The following is a 15779-nucleotide window of genomic DNA, read 5'->3' on the forward strand; positions in this document are numbered from 1 at the left end:
AAACGAATCATATTTCGTCCGACGTTATCTCCTGGAACTAGAGGTCATGTTGAAAGACTAAGGTGTGACAATCAAGACTAACATTCCAGTGGTTTTTAGGTCGAGCCTGAGCAGCGCATGCGCTGCTCTGCGAGGCATGCTGTATTCGAGTATGGACTTGAAGCTCCGCCCACTCACCTCCCATATTTTTCATTGACTTGTGTCATTGTCCGTTGTAAATGCTGGCTTCTGATTCGTTAATAGGCTTGTTAGTCCCTACTTAGTGTACCACCTCGTCTTCATGTGTAACCTCCCATGAGGACTGGCCCTTTTCCTTCTGTTGTTACACAGTATGTATTTTTTAGTTTGTAAGCGCTAATTTCTTTCATGAGTTTGTCCTACTACAAGGATGACATGCTTTCCTGCAACATTCAGCACGCCATGGCACTTTCACTATCCAAGCAGCCCGGGACAATGGCGGCTGCCTATTTGAAATCAATTAGGTCTTGCATTTACAAGAGTTTGAGCTATTGGCATTGTAAATGACCATGCCTTTTATTTATGTGTTTACTATCAAAAGAGATAAATAAAGGGCAATGTTATTTACAAACCCAATAGCTTAAACTCTCGCAAATGCAAGACCTATTGCAATGCAAATGCTTGTTTAACAGGATGGCGAGTAAATGTATGAAACACACCTCCGAGCAGGATTGGGAAACAAAAAAGTTCAATTCTTTCAAAAGTACTGGCATATGCAGAAGGAGATGACTGCAGTAAGGTAAATGTTTTCTGAGTCTAGGATTCTAAATAGGCGGAGTAGAGGACCTTTGCATTTCTCCTTCATGAGCAGTTTGTAAACTGTCATAAATGAAATGCCAAGAAAGCCTCTGCAGTGGTAGCTATGTACTTCATTTAACATAATGCTGATTATTGGTTTAAAACTGATTTGATGATTCTGTTTTGATTTCTACTAACTGGTATAGTGCCAACCAACTCTTCAAAAGAGAGCACTCAGAGACGTGTGAGACATAACCCAACACCTAGAACCACCTCTGAACACAGATCTTGACTTACGGGGCACAGCAGTGTGCGTTCTTTAGAGAGTCATGCCTTCAATGAATAGTGAACAGTGACCTATTTAGTATAATTTAGGGCTGCCAATTTATACACTTTACAAATCAAACATAGTATCTTGAAATAACTTCTGGCTTGAGAAGGTAGGTAGTTAATTTGAGAACTTGTGCCAAATATTGTATGCCATATCGTGGTTTGTGCGCTGCTAGGTTAAACATTTGATAGGCAAGTAAACCTGCATAAAAAGAGTAGTTGTGAACTTTCAATCAGGGATTCAGAGAAGTTCCACTTAGGCTGCATGATTTTCTGTATGATTAAACATTGATGAGGCTGCTGGGGATATTGTTCTGGGTGTTTGCCATAGCAAATCTGTGGTGTTATCATGCTGCGTTTTGCCTTTTCCTGAACCAGCCTAATGTAGTGATGGATCGTGCAACATGTGTGTAAAAAATGGTTGAAGTTTAGTATTGCGAAGAAGCCCACATTCGTGGCTGCCCACTTCCAGAAGAACTCCAACCGACTTACTGACCAGAGGTGAAGAGCTTTTGGCAGCGTTAGGCTCGAAGGTGGAACCATGAATAAAAGAATACAGCATTGACTGAACACAGCAGTGCACATAACTGAATACAACACGTGGAAGCACGAGTACCAATTGAATGAACACAGTAATGCACGTAACCGATTACAATGTGTGAAATCATGAGTATAAACTATCTTGTGGTCACATTTAAGTCCGAGTAGGTACACCACCATTTTACATGCTCACGGTTCAAACACTGACATTTGACACACATTTGCGTGCATGCTTGTGCAGGATAATGTTCTCTGAAATGGCTTTGCTTACATTTACGCTTCTTTGTAGGCATATTATCAAGTGCCTTGAACATTTCTTACAAGGGCGAAGTTCCCCACGCAAAAAAGCTGTTGTTTGTTACTGTCCACTCAGTGACTAAGTTAGCATGAAAGAATTAACAATAGCGGCCTGACTGGGGCTGCAGCATGATTGAATGAGTGCATTTCATTATATACACTACATCACTCCTTTGTTAAGACAGAGGAGCATTTCGCTGACACTGCTGAGGTAGCCCCATGCCGGAATCCCAAACCCAGCTGATTCCTGTTTACCTCCAGCGAGGGAAGATGCAAAGCTCTCCATCAAGACAGACTCCTTGATGACACATACCCACAGGTAATGGGGTTAGATCACCCTACAGGGATTTTGGCAGATTCACCCACCCTAGGCATACTAGGATAGGTAGTGCTAGGTAGAAGCTCAAAATATAACAGTATTTACATGCAAGCATATATCCTCTGTAACAGCACAATGGTTGAATCTTTATTTTCTTTACCATTCTCGTAATGCTGATTACACTGTTCTGTTTCCTTCAATTAATTTTTGCAGCGCACTTATTTTACACAAGAATCATAATGCCTCAATAAATATTGAAAAGCTATGGTTTTTACATTTTTTTATTTTTTTATTTTACTGAGTTTTATATTGCGTGAACTTGCCTCCAATGTGTCGGTTATCAGAGCGCTTTACACAAGCACCAGTTGCGTTACATGAGGACACATTCATTTTTGTTAGGCACGGGGAGATTAAGTGATTTGTCCAGAATCACAGGATGTTGCATGTCCTAGCAGAGACTCGAACATGGTTCCCCAGATTTGAGGTCGACCGCCCTAGCCGTTAGGCCAACAGCTCTCTACGGTGTATATTTCTTGTTTATTCTTTTGGGTATGCATGAGTTTCCCAACGAAAGGGTTCTAGATCTGTTTCCACAATTTTCTTGGGGAGTCAGGGTTGTCATGTTCTAAGGTTGCGCATTCCTTTTGTTACCTTGCCAGGTTAGGGGTACAGATGGTGCACTGTGAGCTCGCAGGAATTAGGCCAACATATCCTGAATGTGTGTGTGGACACAATCTCACACAGTTTTGATGTTTATGTTGTCCAACAAATGCACAGTTTTACTGAGAAAGTATGAACCGTACAACAAAGCAAACTATGTTGTCATTACCACACCTTAGTGCCCAGAAAATGGATTCCAAAGTTATATGGGATGGGCAAGAAACAATTGTAAGCAAACGGAGTCCAAACAGTATGTTTGAAATGTCTTTTCAATTTAAGGTACACATAGAGTACTCGTAGCCAGACATTCCAGTAGCAGTTTAAAACTGTTCTAACCTTCTACTGTGTTGGTAAATGTTATGTTAATTAAGGTTATACAGCGCACAAATACCCTCAGGTGTCTTGGCGCTTCCAGTGCTACATACTGTGCTAAGGACTACTGCTACTAAAAGAGCCAGGTCTTCAGTTGTTTTCTGAACTCAAGAAGGGAGGGAATTTTATCTGAGATATATTGAAAGGGAATTCCAATCCTTGATGGTATTGTAACGGAGACTCCTCAACGCCGAGCCCTGGGGCACCCCTTGGTCGATGGAATGGGCCTGAGAAAGAAACGGGGGGGCAGACACTCGGAAGGATCTTTCGGTCAGAAAGGATCTGAACCATTCCAGAGCCAAAACCAGTCACCCCGCCTCCTCCAGCTGCTGTAGCAGAATACCATGCAAAACCGTGTCAAAGGCGGCATCAAGATCCAACAGGATCAGTGCCGCCGTCTGACCGGAATCAAGAATGGTCCGCAGATATTCAGTTGTGGCCAGGAGAGCCGTCTCAGTACTGTGGCCCGGGCGGAAACCGTTTTGTGATGGATCCAAGATGTTATTTGAGTTCAAAAACAGTGTAAGTGCGTTATTAACATGCGCCTCTGCTATCTTGGTCACCCAGGGGAGAAGAGAGATAGGTCCTAAACTTTTCAAGCTTGGCCGGGCCCAGCGATGGTTTTTTAAGAATGGGAGATACCCATGCCTGTTTCCATAGTGCCGGAACAGTTGCTGTGGAGAAGGAGGAGTTGACTATATTGCATAGCGAAGCCAGGAAAATAGAGAGTGACTCCCTACACTGCGCCGGCTACAAAGGATCAGATGGAGAGCCAGTTTTAATTTTCCCATTCAGCCGAGTGAGCTCATCCTGTGACATGCAAGGAATAGCTGCCAGAGTCGGCCGTGACCAGACTCCAGAAGACGAAGTGGTAGAATGAATGGTCGTTTGTGGAAAAAAACTCATAAATAACACAGACTTTCTCCACAAAAAAGGTGGCTAGGTCCTCACACTGCTGTGCAGATGAAATAACGGGCACAGTAGTTTTCCTAGTCCTAAGGTCTTTAAGGATCTTAAAAATACATTTGGCTGAATTAGGACTAATCTTGATTTTGTTAGCATAGTAAGCTGCACGAACTTTGCAGATAGTTCTATGATACTGTTTAATCTCGTCGAGGTAGCATACTTTTTTCTTGGGGTCATAATCCTTTCTCCACTCACGTTCTGCTCTTTTACAAGCCTTCCTTAAGACCGTCAAAGAATCGTTATACCAAGGACTGGTGATAGAGGCTCGCCCCTTAAACCATTTTACAGGAATAAGGGAATCTAACCCTTTGGTAATCCAATCACAAAATGAGCCATAGTCCGACTCAAAGTCATACAGTGGCCCCAAAGGGTTGGCAGCGAGGAAAGCATGAAAATTCTCTAGCCTCAACTTACGCCAAGGGCATTTGAAGACCGGCTGTTGGATGTCTATGTTAAGGGGCTCTGTGATCGGGATGGACATTTCTACCAAAGAGCGGTCGGTCCAACTTATGGGTTTTCACATCTCCACACTTGTGGACTGAATGTTCGAAAATAGGGGGTCCAACAGATGCCCAGCTACGTGCGTAGAGCCGGAAACCAGCTGGTCAAGCTGATATGCAGCCAAATCTGCAAGCAGACTACAAATCGCGCTGTCGTGTGTTAGATCAAAATGCAGGTTAAAATCACCGAAAATACTGAAAATAGCCGTGCCCATAGCGAGCATGCCCACTGCCTCCAAAAGGGCATCTTTAAACTTAGCAGACGGCCCTGGTGTCCGATACACCAGGAGCCCTGATATGGTCATATGGGGACTCAGAGAGATGCTAAAACTACCGCACTCGCAACCTTCGATTTCTTCCTTTATGAAGAGACGGGAATAGCCGGATTTAAAAATCACTGCGATGCCACCCCCTCTAGACTCCCTATTGATCGTACATATAGAATAACCAGAGGGCAGTGCTAAATTAGGTTCAGCCACCATGTCCTCATTCAGCCAAGTCTCACACAGGAAAAACAAATCCGGGGCTTCCCCTATGATAAGGTCATGAATTTCTAAGTAATGTTTAGCCAGCGACCTCACATTAAGCTGAAAAATGTTCAGCCGGCCCTGAAGTTGAGTGCCGGATAAGGGTAATGGGGGGGGGAGGAGTAGGGATAACATAGCTACAGCAAGAGCAGCCGAGTGGTCCTGCCCCAGGATTAAGTGCAGGTGCCTTACACGTTATAGCCCTGGAATTAATAGCCAATACTTCTTCCCGGCAATAGGAGTATGATTCAGACGAGGGGTCCTGGCGAGAGGCGACGTACTGGCACGGACGGGCGAAGACGGGCTTGCCTTCTGCGTGCCGCCGGCGCGCCCGCTGCGCTCCTGCGCCATAACTCACTTAAATACCGGATCTACAGGGAGCACCCAACAGCTAGACCGCCAGCCAAGATAGCGTCTAGGAAGGGGAAACCGGAAGTGAGGGTTTCCGATGTTCCGATTCAATCACCCTCCAAAACAATCAGCCCGAAAGGCTGCGGTCGACCGGGGCGCTTGAAGCTATTCAAATTTCAGGTAACTACAACGAAATACAGTGGCATATGAGGCAGATAGCAATATGTTAAAACGGAGGTAGCAAGTGAGTACACACCCCACAATGGGGCGAAAAAGAAGAGTGCTAAACAAAGAAAGTATTTAAAAGCAGCGTTGCTGGCGTAGTACCGATCGCACCTCAACTAAAGCAAACATTTAAAGGCACGCCCGACCCCAGTTAAATACCAGAGCTATAGGGAGCACCCAACAACTAGACCGCCAGCCAAGATGGTGTCTAGGAAGGGGAAACCAGAAGTGAGAGTTTCCGATGATTCGATTCAAGTCACCCTCCACAACAATCAGCCCGAAATGCTACGGTGGACTGGGGCGATTGAAGCTACTCAAATGTCGGGTAACTACAACGAAATACAGTGGCATATGAGGCTGATAGCAATATTTTAAAACAGTGGTAGCAGTGAGTACACACCCCACAATGCAGCAAAAAAGAAGAGAGCTAAACAAAGAAAGTATTTAAAAACAGCGTTGCTGGCGTAGTACCGATCACACCTCAACTAAAGCAAAACAGAGAGTTTGTAAAGAGAAGATCAAGAGTGTGACCTGCGATGTGGGTGGGACCTGTTACCAGTTGGGCTAATCCTAATGTGTTCATGTTTGTGATGAGCCGATCAGTATCAGAGTTCTGTAATATCGCAGCAGAATAATTGAAATCTCCCATTAAGAAAAATAAGTCAAAGTCCAGTACTTGCAGAGCAATAATCTCAAATAATTTGTCTGGAAAATCATTTTTGGCCCAGGAGGTCTGTATATTAGAGCTCCCCTCCCGGTGCCCTTAGTCGTCCTTCCTGAAAATACATAGCTCAAATTGGCTAGAGCTAACAGTTTCTAGGGAGGTGATGGTAAATCCAGAGATAGTGGCAAAAAGTAAACCTCCTACTCTTGTCTCTTTTCTGTGCACATCAGCAGAGGTGTGCTCGTGCAACCAGGATTCTTTTACAAAACAGATATCGGGTGCCTCCATATCTATGAAGCTCCATATCTCCACCGAGTGTTTCGGGATGGAGCGTGCATTAAAGTAAATAGCCTTTAGTGATTTGGAAATTATAGTATGTTTTGAGTCTCGAGATGGTTGGACTCTGTTCGGTAGAGCAGATTCTATTGAGCATGATATATCTTGAACTCTGTTGATTTCTTCTTCTAGTGACTGGAGGTATGAGATAAGGGTTAGTTAAATCTTTTAGCTCTTGACTAGAATATTTTATTAATGCCATGTTAATTACTCACCAATTGGCACACCAGTGCCAAAAACTGGGATGGGGCAAAAAGTGCAGCGGCAGCGGTCCGGCGCGGATGGGCGCCTGACCGTGAGGTTACAACCAACTTTCTGGAGGCTTTTGGAATAAAAGGGAGAATTTTTCTTATAGTCTTGATCGTGAAGAACGAAGAAGACACAACCATGGAGACTTGAGCTTTAAAGCTAAGTTTCTGGTCTATGATAACCCCAAGGTTCTTGGCTTTATCCTCAGGGGTGGGGGGAGGGGCAATATTATCTGGCCACCAAGCTGGGGATCAAGGAGGAAGGAGGTTTCCAAACATAATCACCTCTGTTTTGCTTGAGTTTAATTTCAAGCAATGAGTATTCATCCAGTGACTTAGGATGAGCATACAATCATGGAGTTTTAAAGAGTGATTGATGTCCTTATCCACTGTTGAGATCACCAACTGGGTGTCGTCGGCATAGGAAGTGGGAATCAAATTAAAACTTCTTATCAGTGGTGCCACTTCCGCTACATAAATATTAAAGAGTGTGGGGCTCCACATGGAACGGTTAAAGGTGGCGACTTAAATTTGCCCAAATAAACTGTTTGAGTCCTCTCTGATAAAAACAATGTTAGCAGGGAGAGGGCTTTACCTCCTATCCCAATAGATTGTATTCGATGAACCAGAAGAGTATGGTCCACCGTATCGAATGTGGCGGATAGGTCAAGCAGCACGAAGGCTGCTGACCCACCACCGTCTAGTGAAGAACGAATTTCTTCTGTGGTCTTAATCGGAGCTGACTCTGTACTATGGTTAGCTCTGAAGCCAAACTGGCTATGATCTAAAATCTGATTGGCTGCAATAAAAGTGGAGAGTTCCACATTTATACTTTTCTCAATTATTTTGGCTGGAAGTGGGATTCTCGCAATGGGCCGATAGTTGGCTGTATCAGTTGCATCTAAATAACTTTTTTTTTTTAGAAGAGGCAAGATACAAGCCTGCTTCCACGCAGTGGGAAAGCATCCTTGCGCTATCATCTGATTGGACAACTTAGATAAATACGGTTCAATGAAATGGCAAATATTTTGTAGGATCTTAGGGGGGCAAGGATCTTCCGGACAGCCTGATATGGCCATAGTGATCAGTTTGATGATTTGCATAGGAGAAGTCAGTGAGAAATTAAGAAGAGAGACTTTCCAACTATTTTCTTGCTCAATGGTATTACCATTTGGCGTGGAATGGGTGAACTGGTCATAGATTTGATCTACCTTTATTCTCAAAGATAAAGCCAGAGCATCACAAAAACCTTGATTATAATTAACCTAATCATCTTTTGTGATTGTGGTCCGATTTTTCACAGTTCGAAATAGTTCTTTACTGGAACTACCAGCTTTTTCTATCTGTGCTGTATAGTAGAGACTTTTCTCCCCAATCAGCTTTTTTTTTTAAATCTGAGAGCATGTATTTATATCGAATTATTATATATATTTTTCTTTCTACTAGTTCATAATTTTTACATCAAATTCTTTCTTGCCTTCTGCAAGCCTTTTTGTCCATTCTCAAGGCTTCAGAGAACCACGGGGCAGATGGTGTTTTCCTGTTTTTATTAATCCATACAGTAGGAGCTAATTTTGAGAAGTTGGTCTCAAGCCAAGTAGTATATTTTTTGGCTGAAGTTTCCACATCCTTTTCCTCATTCAATTGGCTTTGTGCTAGCTCATTGACCAAAATTGTAGGGTCAATTTTATGCCATGCTCTGCCAGTGATCCTTGAGTTAGCCATGTTAGGGCTATTGATACGTAGGAACTTGTATCTAAAAAGAATGGCATGATGGCCAGACCAGATTAACGGGAGGGTACATACATTGGAGATTGCCAGGTCATTGGTAAACAGGCGGTCTAGGGTGTGTCCTGCAGTATGCGTAGCACCATAGACTAACTGTCTAAGGCCAAACTCTGATGTCATATCAAGTAGCAACTCAGTGCCTCTATCTTCAGTTGTTTCTAGGTGAAAGTTCATATCACCTAGTATTGTAAAAAAGTTAGAGTGGAGACTGAGCTCTAACAATGAAGGGAAATTAACCAGAAATTTAGATCTGGGGCCTGAAGAACGATAGATCAAGAGGCCTTTAAAAGTATTTGATCAGAGGGAGTAATTTCACAATTAGGTGTGGCTATTGTTGAACAAAAGGGGCTTAGTTCGTCCCTATGAATCAATGCCAGCCTGCCGCCTCTTTTTAGTTGTCTATCATTTCTGTAGACTCTTTAACCCTGCCGGCCGCAATGTTAAAATCAGAATCTGATGCGGCATCACCCCATGTTTCTGTTACGAATAGTACACAAGTTTGTAGTCTGTGATAAAGTCACCAATTTCATATTTATGTCTGACCAAAGACCTAGCATTAATAAGTGCTAAATGTAGGTCAGTGTCATTTGTTCTTGAGTCGTTGGATCTCTCAGGGAGTTGAGTGGCAAGTCTAAAATTTTAGAAAGTTTAGTAACACAGCCTAGACTGTAGTGTAGTTCCTATTATCCCTATAGGCTCTGTGCATTGGAATAATACCTTCAATAGTATAGGCCTAGACCAGACGTTAACTAGGTCTACTACTGTCGATATTAGACTTAAAGTTTTGGGTTTGCCAGCTAGCTCAGAGTTCACTAGAAACTTTCTCGAATAGGCAAGGAGGAGTTGAACCTCCCTGGATAGACAAGAAGGGATTTAGTTTCTGACAACCATAGAACATGACAACTTTGCTCTCCCCTAATCAAGAGTATCTCTAGAGTCGTGTGAACAAAAGGCAGTTTATTTTACTCAGTCAGTACGTGCATTCTTAGTCTCATCAGATTGTAGAGAAAAGGAAGAGACGGGCGTGTTCAATAAAAGATGTTATTTATTGATCAGTCTCTTTTCTCATACAAGAGAAATGGATCGATATTATTGCAATACTTATGGTTAAGTAAAGTGCATACATTAAAAGCAGAAGTATAAAATAATACTGTAAAAACATTGATATGGTTTCTAAGCCATATGAAGGTTTAAAATGAATAAAATATATTACATACACGTATACATTTGACTAATCGTACTCAACTGGTGTTTCTAACTACGCCTACCCCGTGTACCTGACCTAAGCCTAATACGTGGGCGGGAATAGAAAGTTACAGTTTAAGTTAAGTTTGTTTTTGCCAAGTGACTGACTAAAGAATTCTCTGTGAGGGGTTATTCAGTTCTGTACCTGGAATCTAGGATGAATGAGGGATGGTATCTCTCATCTCTGGTCTCGATATTCCAGGCTGCCTGCGAGGGCTACCCGGAAGCGCCGGAGCTGGATTTCTCGGCAGGAGAAATAGGCAGCTTCTTGTCCTCAGCGCGTCAAGAAGGCGGGGCTGCGCCAGCGGGGTCTGCTCTGCTCTGCTCTGGGCTTCGGCAAGTCTGGCTGCTCCGATCTCGTCACCACCGCGTGTGTTTGCATAGGGCAATATCGGTAATATTTATACCTTTAAGGTGCCGAGATTGACGTAAGGATGGACATAGATACATCAATAAGGATGTCATACGACCAGGTCGTTAGCACATTCTTTTGCTGAAGTTCTCGGTGAAATCAAAACAATGGCCGCAGGGTTTTTCCCAGGTTGTCATAGGTTTGATTTGTTTTGAGAACTCCGTATGCCTTATCAGGGGCTGGAGGAATATCGCTTGTCTAATTAGATGGCAAGCGTTATGACCTAATCAGATAACACGTTCCTGTGCCGTAGTGTGGCTTTATCAGATAACGGTTCCTGCATCATGGGGGTTTTCTGCCTCATGGGATGGCTGCTAGTTAACTTGTTAGTTTGTTAACCAGAATAGGGTCAGGAATAGGGGGATCGATACAGAACCTATAGGAATACATCACACCCACTCCACGCTAACTATGGACATATTTACTAATCTATGCATAGTAAAACATACTGTAGAGTATCGTGTATACCTTACCACCCCAAAATACATAAATGCATTTTGAAAATATCAAATATACGGAAAACAGTCACATGTAATGTATGCACTCAAGCTGTAGAATAATGCTAAAGTAATCACGCATATCTATACATTATAACTAATATGTATATGAGAATTTACACATGAAATGGCTCTTAATACAGAAAAAAGGTTCGAGACCATTCCATCACAGAATAAAATAAATATGAACATACCAGCGGGCAGCTAATATCTATAAGCTATCTTAAATTAGAAATTTTAGTTCTCTAAGAATAGTTCTTACTTTAAGCAGAAGATAGTGTCCCGAAAAATATGCAAAAAAATATTTTGGGGCTGCTGAAAAAAATTGCTGTCCGTGAACTGGAGGGAAAATTGTTCATGGTATTTTGCTTTTCTAGTTGAAGGCCAAATTCAGGGAACGCCGTGTACGAGCTTGCTCAAAAGTCTCTATTTCTGCTCTGGTGAGAACATCATATCATTCAGACTCTCGAAAAAGTTGTCAACAGCTTCCTGGGAGAGTTCCACTAACTCGGAAATAGGTGTAACCATGCATTCGTGCGCATGATTGTCTCCATTGACATTCTGATTAATGTCGCTGACAGAAGGTCGTACCTGATCGATGCTGCTTTCATCTTGAACTTCACGGTGAAGCTTCCACGAATGCCGTCATCAGGATTGGTAGCCTTTGAGGGCAGCACAAAGCATGAGCCTTTATTGGACTCAACAATGTTTCTGCATCCATTGGCGCATCCGATTGTAGCGTCAGACAGGTGTCTAACACGCATTCTTCTCCGCATAGCAGGCACCTTAATACAGGTAAAACACATCGATGCCACATGGGTCGAAATGATAGAAACCAAGTCATGTTCAGGTCTCTAAGCCGGGATAGTCCCAGGATGTTTGATATCCGGTCCCGGTATCCAATGGCTAGGATTGTTTCTTCCCTTGTCGCAGGTGTTTTGTCTGTGACATGGTTTGCCATAACGAAATATAAGGACTAAGAATAGGATTCCTGCAATTAGTCCCAAAATGAGGGGAAGTCCGCCAAAAATCGAATGGACGAAATCTGGAAAAATACCCAGTATGGCTTTGAATGGTGTTAATGCCATCGAAAATACTGACTTAAATACTTTTGAGACTCCACTGGTATCAGAAATATTTAAGATTTCATTCAGGATTTCTGCGAAATGTATGGGGGAATTAGTTGATAACAATGAATGTATCTCTGCAGTCGTCCTTGCGACTAGGAGATCATACGTTTCTTTTGATGACGTGAGCCTTGTCGGCGTCTGAAGAAGCACTGTTTTCATTCTGCTTAAAGTATCTATTCGAATAGAAGTAATTTTCAAGTTGGGCCATGCCCTTGCCTCCCTGTCTGGAAAGGAGCTGGGGAACAATAAGCGTCCACAGCACTTGACCTTCGCAGTCGTAGTTACGAGATAAGGAGTCCCGGGCAGAAGACTACAGCATCTGCGGTCCACAATTAGAATATAACTCCCATTATAGAGTCTTTGAAAGAATGGTTCTATCTCTGTTGCAGGTGTGCCTAGCTGGTGACATGAAAGGTTATTTGAGTTCCCTTCACAGGCTCCATGCAAACTAATTCCATTACACAGAAGTGTACCGCTTAGCGACATTGCACAATTATTGCCACTAAGAAACACTTTCTGTCCTTTATTACTGACACATGCATGTGAATAGGGCAAGTTCCATGTTGTTTTAATGTACCCTTTTCCCAATTTTTCGTACATGCCAGCCTGTATATATTTTTGGCAGTATTGAAACTTGAAGGTTGATATTGGAATATTAATTATCCCATGTATTATCCATTCACTGACAGGTCGTTCTGACATTGTCACTGGTAATCTTTCGAGTTTCTCAATGCTCAGGATTGTATAGTCAGCACCCTTTTGTGCCATACTGATCTGTTTATCAGTAAGGTTAAAGATATTGAATAGTGACGTTGTGTTGATTAAACGCCAAGGCACATAGCCTGAACGCAGATTTTGTAACGTCCAGCCAAGCTGTACAATAGAACGCAATTGGGACTGACCGTGTTGTAACAACAGTAAGTCTTGCGATATTATGTCTATTGCTGAAGACACAATGCTGTCCAGAGAAAAAATTCTGGAGGACAGAGTCATTAACCCATTGTCCACTACAGAAAGTGATTTTTCCAAATTAATACGGTCAATTTCCCGTATACTTTCTGCTGTCTCAATTTGAGTAACCTTCCAGGCCTCGTTGTATGCTGCATATACAGAGGCTGCTATGAAACGTTTTTGACGCTGTTTGCGCGGTCCCATAATGAAATCACGCAAGTCAGCACCATCAGTAAGTAAAGTTAGGTGTTGCTTAATTTCTGCCAGTGTGGAAGTCTGTAGCCACTGAAGGCATAATTTGCCCACACTGTAGGTGGTTATTATTCCTGGGTGTTGTCTTTGGGAATATCTAGGGTCTGGCCTGGTCATTTTGAACCCCTGTGTTTTATTCAGGAATCTGTCTTGACAGTTATTAGTATCTGTGGGCCATATCAACCACTGTTTCCAATCTGGATGTGTTCTGTTTTGGTTTAATACATAATTTACGTCTATCTCTTCATCTGTAGAGCTATTGCTGTTCATTGTTGGTTTTGGAATAGACGGTTTGTTTAAGTCTTTGATTTTGGCTAAGCCAAGACAGGTAGTTTGTTGAACAGTGTCATTTAAAAATATAATTTGTTCTGGGATCATGCAGGCTCTAAACAAAGATTCTATACCCTGTACTTGCCATTCTTTTGTACCCCAAACACTCTTTACTTCAACATTTTTGTCCCAATAATCAAAACCAAAAGTATTCATTTGTTCAAAGAATGAGTCTGAATATATCAATTTCGTGTTGGTTATCATGGTCTTTGTCCCTGTCTTATTTGACAATTTGAAATAAAATGTTTCAGCATTACTTATGTTAAAACCTGAAAAGTATGAATATTTGTCGTAAACGGTTCTTGAGCTTCCTTTTGGAGGTGTTGCACAATGTTCCCATTGATTATAATTTAAAACATTTCTAGGTTGTGCAGATCTATGTAGAAAATGGTTACCATAGTGGTTATAACAGTACATACTATCATAATTTGTAGAACCCTGCAAATAATCATGTTTGGTAAATTTAGCAGACATCACTAAGTCAGACATCATATTATTTATGCTTTCAAAGTCCCAATCATCAGCAAATGAGCTTGGTTTTACAAAGTCACTCAACGAGATCTTAATTTGGTGTGGATATTTCAGGATTTCAACCGGACCATAGATTTCGTAGTCAGTGTTGTCCCATGCTACCCCACCCGGTATAGGATTGGCTGTGAAGTTGACTGAAGAAAGTTCTCTTTTCTCGACGTGTGAAGATGTGTGTGGTTTGAGGATCAAGTTGATTTTCTGACTTGCTGTGTCCATTTTAGCATATTTTCCCTCAATGAAGCGTCCCAAAGTTAGTATCATGATGAGCCAAAGTATGAGGATAAATGCACCAAAACCCACCCAAAATTCAATCCAAGGAGAAATCAGATATGTTTCTTTCAGTTGTTTCAAAAGTACTTTAACTTTATCTTTAAAGGTTTTTGTTGATGGCTGTGTTTTTGATTCAGTGAAGCCTTCAGAGGAATCATCGAAGTTTATGAAGTAGCCGGATGCAATTCTGTCAATTGTTCCAATTGCTTCAGGATTACTGTTTCTTGCATAGTCGTTTGTTACTTCATTATAGGTTGGTGTGTCTCTGCTAAATGTTTTTATTTGGGTGTTCAGAGGTCTAAGTTCCATTGCAGTGTTGCATAGTCCTTGTTGTAGATCTGTAGGCGTTTCGAATGTGATTAGCCTCTTAGATTGAACCTCTGTGTTTGTAGCAAATCTTGGTGTTCTACTACTTATTGGGAGTCCACTTGGCCTATTATTTGTTATCGGCCACATGATTGTGGTTTTACCAGGTCGATGGATACAACTCGGTTCTCCTTTTTACCAGCAAGCGGCGGTAGTACTACTGATCTTGTCCCGTTGACAGACAAGACAGGAACTGCTTTTCTGTAAGAAGGCCCAAATTCCGCGATCTTTTCTCTGACTAGATCCCCGACTTTTGGAATCCAGACAGGTCTTGCTGGGACAGGTGGTGGTTCTTCAGTGGTTGTTGGCTGCTGTTTCAACTTTATGTTGCAAAAGAAGGGGGTTCGCGTTTTGCGTCCCCGTCTGCTGCACAGCGGATAGCCAAGGAACCATTCCTCGTGCATATCTATTTTTCCATTTATATCCAACAATATAATCCATAGTAATCCATATTTTCGTATGATTTTTACGTTCTCCTGTTTCAAGTATGCTTCAAAAGAGGATCACTCCGGAGACAGCCAGGTGGTACTTAAATGTTTTATTTTGCATTTTCAAATGTCTGATGTTGCCGAGGCTTTTACATAGACATGTGCTTCCAACATTGTTACGAGCAAACCATTATAATCACCCAATGCATTTCGAACTTTTAGTTCTTCTTCAGGGGTACTGAAAAAAATATAAATAAGGGCCACATCAACCAATGTCAGAAAGTAACAAATTCAATTCATTAAAATAATACACATAAATTCATCAGCGTTCAAAAAAACATATCTTTTAACCTACAATAACCATTCCCGAGTATACAGTTTAATCACGCCGTGTTCACAGCGGCCCCTTCCATTTGACCTTGTTCTCATATCTACGCATAGCGGAATCCAAAGACTTAATCCGAATAGTATACTCTCCCCACACCCCT

This window comes from Lissotriton helveticus, chromosome 11 (genome assembly GCF_964261635.1).
Source record: "Lissotriton helveticus chromosome 11, aLisHel1.1, whole genome shotgun sequence".
In the NCBI taxonomy this organism is placed as follows: Eukaryota; Metazoa; Chordata; class Amphibia; order Caudata; family Salamandridae; genus Lissotriton; species Lissotriton helveticus.